A 5,000-nucleotide genomic window follows, 5' to 3' on the forward strand; every position below is an offset into this window, starting at 1 on the left:
CTTAACCTAACTGTGGCTGTACCAGATTATCGCTTAACCTAACTGTGGCTGTACCAGATTATCGCTTAACCTAACTGTGGTTGTACCAGATTATCCCTTAACCTAACTCAATTTGTCCCTTAACCTAACTCAATTTGTCCCTTAACCTAACTCAATTTGTCCCTTAACCTAACTCAATTTGTCCCTTAACCTAACTCAATTTGTCCCTTAACCTAACTCAATTTGTCCCTTAACCTAACTCAATTTGTCCCTTAACCTAACTCAATTTGTCCCTTAACCTAACTCAATTTGTCCCTTAACCTAACTCAATTTGTCCCTTAACCTAACTCAATTTGTCCCTTAACCTAACTCAATTTGTCCCTTAACCTAACTCAATTTGTCCCTTAACCTAACCCACGTTGTCCCTTAACCTAACTCAATTTGTCCCTTAACCTAACTCAATTTGTCCCTTAACCTAACCCACGTTGTCCCTTAACCTAACTCAATTTGTCCCTTAACCTAACTCAATTTGTCCCTTAACCTAACTCAATTTGTCCCTTAACCTAACTCAATTTGTCCCTTAACCTAACTCAATTTGTCCCTTAACCTAACTCAATTTGTCCCTTAACCTAACCCACGTTGTCCCTTAACCTAACCCACGTTGTCCCTTAACCTAACCCACGTTGTCCCTTAACCTAACCCACGTTGTCCCTTAACCTAACCCACGTTGTCCCTTAACCTAACCCACGTTGTCCCTTAACCTAACCCACGTTGTCCCTTAACCTAACCCACGTTGTCCCTTAACCTAACCCACGTTGTCCCTTAACCTAACCCACGTTGTCCCTTAACCTAACCCACGTTGTCCCTTAACCTAACCCACGTTGTCCCTTAACCTAACCCACGTTGTCCCTTAACCTAACCCACGTTGTCCCTTAACCTAACCCACGTTGTCCCTTAACCTAACCCACGTTGTCCCTTAACCTAACCCACGTTGTCCCTTTGCCTAACATAGTTCACTGCTCGGAATCTCTGGTGTCGTTGTTATCCTCATGTAGATGTCTTGCGAGTGTTGCTTACTTTCCACATATTCCCGCTATCCACTGTCAATTGTACTGCAATAGGACTATATCGCCCCCCCCCCCCTCTGCCCCTCTCTTTGTGTCTCCGTCCTCTCAAGCTGGTCGGTCTGGCGTTTGAGTGTTAAATGAGCCTCGCAGCTGTTCAGTTGCGTTCAGATGTCGACGCCCTCAGTGTACGTCGTGGTATGGTCTGTGTCCATTGTCCGCTGATGTCGTACGCGTAACCCACACGCTGTACCGATCATCGGTAGTTACGTACAGAGTGAAGTAGTGTGATACGTGTGACCGTACGCTGGCTGTGCCCAACGGTGTCGAATCTCAATTTCCATATGTTGTGCTCGATGCTACTTGTCTCGTCTCCCAATAACAGCTAGGTTGCACTGTGGTACGCCGTAGAGGCGTGTGGGAGGAACGTACGAACGCATTGTATGTCACCCTGGGTCGCTGGGGGTGGTGGTGCGGTGAGTCAGGTCAGGTCAGCGTGAGCCGTGTGATGTAGTGACGCGTGTATTCCGACTTTGTCGTATTGCCTCACACAAAGTGCTACCCTGGTGGACCGCGTTCCATATCTGGGACATGCCGCAGATGCCGGTTGACAGTGGATCGCGGAAGGGACATCGCATACGTGCGCGGGCCACCTTCCACGTGTTCTCTTCTGCACATGTCGCAGTGTGTATGTGGTCTGATGTAGCGTGTCGTGACACATGACATCCTGGCATGCAAGAATTGTTGAATTCGCAAATGTAGGTGGACATCTACGTTTACTGCCCAAGATACGCAAATGAACTGGAAATCCGTTGTTGAGCGGTTGTTCACGCTGGAGGTGAATCTGTGATGGCGACGATCGGTACAGCTATTAACCGGTTGTTTCAGCGGTACCCGCCACATCCACACACGTGACTAGGCCCATGTGGGTATGAAGCGATACGCGGCGGTGGCTTGGTGGGACTGTTCCCGGCCGGTGAAGGGGGGCCGCCCGGCGTGTTGGCCGCGCGCTGCGTGGGCGCACGCGCAACAGGCGGCTGGTGGGGGGCGCCGAGTGGCAGGAGCGCCAGCCGACGGGCTCGGCAGGCGGCGCAGCTACGCTGCGGCGCACCCTGCACGCGGCGCCTGGCGGCCAAAGTTGGTTCAGCCGAGCCCGGTGCGAAGCGCGGTGGACGTCTGCAGTGTGCTGGTCTGATTGAGGACTGTGTGCGTTGAGGATGCGCCGCCGCCTGGCACTCGGCGCCGCGACGCCGTCTGCTGCTCGGTCGCCCCAGCGGTTCTCGCAGGTGGTTTGTATCGCAGTTGTGCGGACGTGTTGGCGCGTGCGCTGTGCTGGGAGAGTTCGCTTCTGCACCCAAGTGGGGCTTTGCCCTTGTGTGGCGCTGGCGTTGGAGCTGCCGGTCACCATAGGTGGCGCGTGTTGTCTCCCGCCGGCAATGCCACGACAGCACGCTCCCGGGCCTCTGTCGGCAGCGGCAAGCTCAGTTGGGAGCAAGGGTGTTCGCACTAAAACCGTCTACTCGCCTAACTCCGGGCGATTGCGCCTCTCTCGAAACCGACCAAGTACCTAGGACGGCGCTGCGCGCCGCCGGGACCTGAGAGGGTTTCGAGGTGTATCGTGCAGGGGAGCTCGGCCTCCTCCTGTTTGCAGAATAATTGAGCGGACGCTTGCGTGTTCGCGCGGGCCCCCGGGACACACTCCCGGGCGGCCGGCTGCTCAGCTCTAGTTGACGCAGCTCCCTGGTTGATCCTGCCAGTAGTCATATGCTTGTCTCAAAGATTAAGCCATGCATGTCTCAGTACAAGCCGCATTAAGGTGAAACCGCGAATGGCTCATTAAATCAGTTATGGTTCCTTAGATCGTACCCACGTTACTTGGATAACTGTGGTAATTCTAGAGCTAATACATGCAAACAGAGTCCCGACCAGAGATGGAAGGGACGCTTTTATTAGATCAAAACCAATCGGATTGGCTTGTCTGGTCCGTTTGCCTTGGTGACTCTGAATAACTTTGGGCTGATCGCACGGTCCTCGTACCGGCGACGCATCTTTCAAATGTCTGCCTTATCAACTGTCGATGGTAGGTTCTGCGCCTACCATGGTTGTAACGGGTAACGGGGAATCAGGGTTCGATTCCGGAGAGGGAGCCTGAGAAACGGCTACCACATCCAAGGAAGGCAGCAGGCGCGCAAATTACCCACTCCCGGCACGGGGAGGTAGTGACGAAAAATAACGATACGGGACTCATCCGAGGCCCCGTAATCGGAATGAGTACACTTTAAATCCTTTAACGAGTATCTATTGGAGGGCAAGTCTGGTGCCAGCAGCCGCGGTAATTCCAGCTCCAATAGCGTATATTAAAGTTGTTGCGGTTAAAAAGCTCGTAGTTGGATTTGTGTCCCACGCTGTTGGTTCACCGCCCGTCGGTGTTTAACTGGCATGTATCGTGGGACGTCCTGCCGGTGGGGCGAGCCGAAGGGGTGCTTTCGCGTCCCGAGGCGGACCCCGTTTAAATCCTACCAGGGTGCTCTTTGTTGAGTGTCTCGGTGGGCCGGCACGTTTACTTTGAACAAATTAGAGTGCTTAAAGCAGGCAAGCCCGCCTGAATACTGTGTGCATGGAATAATGGAATAGGACCTCGGTTCTATTTTGTTGGTTTTCGGAACCCGAGGTAATGATTAATAGGGACAGGCGGGGGCATTCGTATTGCGACGTTAGAGGTGAAATTCTTGGATCGTCGCAAGACGAACAGAAGCGAAAGCATTTGCCAAGTATGTTTTCATTAATCAAGAACGAAAGTTAGAGGTTCGAAGGCGATCAGATACCGCCCTAGTTCTAACCATAAACGATGCCAGCCAGCGATCCGCCGCAGTTCCTCCGATGACTCGGCGGGCAGCCTCCGGGAAACCAAAGCTTTTGGGTTCCGGGGGAAGTATGGTTGCAAAGCTGAAACTTAAAGGAATTGACGGAAGGGCACCACCAGGAGTGGAGCCTGCGGCTTAATTTGACTCAACACGGGAAACCTCACCAGGCCCGGACACCGGAAGGATTGACAGATTGATAGCTCTTTCTTGATTCGGTGGGTGGTGGTGCATGGCCGTTCTTAGTTGGTGGAGCGATTTGTCTGGTTAATTCCGATAACGAACGAGACTCTAGCCTGCTAACTAGTCGCGTGACATCCTTCGTGCTGTCAGCGATTACTTTTCTTCTTAGAGGGACAGGCGGCTTCTAGCCGCACGAGATTGAGCAATAACAGGTCTGTGATGCCCTTAGATGTTCTGGGCCGCACGCGCGCTACACTGAAGGAATCAGCGTGTCTTCCTAGGCCGAAAGGTCGGGGTAACCCGCTGAACCTCCTTCGTGCTAGGGATTGGGGCTTGCAATTGTTCCCCATGAACGAGGAATTCCCAGTAAGCGCGAGTCATAAGCTCGCGTTGATTACGTCCCTGCCCTTTGTACACACCGCCCGTCGCTACTACCGATTGAATGATTTAGTGAGGTCTTCGGACTGGTACGCGGCATCGACTCTGTCGTTGCCGATGCTACCGGAAAGATGACCAAACTTGATCATTTAGAGGAAGTAAAAGTCGTAACAAGGTTTCCGTAGGTGAACCTGCGGAAGGATCATTACCGACTAGACTGCATGTCTTTCGATGTGCGTGTCGTGTCGTGTCGCGCAACACGCTACCTGTACGGCAGTGGCCGTGCGCCGCGTGCGGAACCACGCGTGCCTCTCAAAACTAGCGGAAGTGTTGTTGTTGTGTGGTACGAGCGCTGAAGCTCTGGAGCGGCTGGCCTGCGGTACCTGGCGCCTGGCGCCGGTTTTGAATGACGTTCGCCCGAGTGCCTGTCCGCTCCGGTGTGGAGCCGTACGACGCCCATCGGCTGTGAGGCCGTTGGACACAAAAAAAAATAGTGGAACAGGGGCCGTCAGACGCCTCAGTCCCGCAAATGCTA

The 5,000-nt window shown here is 53.2% G+C and overlaps 1 non-coding gene across 1 annotated transcript; it reads left to right on the plus strand.

Moving 5' to 3' along the window:
• Positions 1-2,780: 2,780 nt before the first annotated feature.
• LOC126317859 (small subunit ribosomal RNA) lies at positions 2,781-4,673 on the plus strand. Its single transcript, XR_007556970.1, has one exon. It is a non-coding gene; the product is annotated as a small subunit ribosomal RNA (ribosomal RNA).
• The last annotated feature ends 327 nt before the right edge of the window (positions 4,674-5,000 follow it).

Source organism: Schistocerca gregaria, unplaced genomic scaffold, assembly GCF_023897955.1.
Source record: "Schistocerca gregaria isolate iqSchGreg1 unplaced genomic scaffold, iqSchGreg1.2 ptg000649l, whole genome shotgun sequence".
Classification (NCBI taxonomy): Eukaryota; Metazoa; Arthropoda; class Insecta; order Orthoptera; family Acrididae; genus Schistocerca; species Schistocerca gregaria.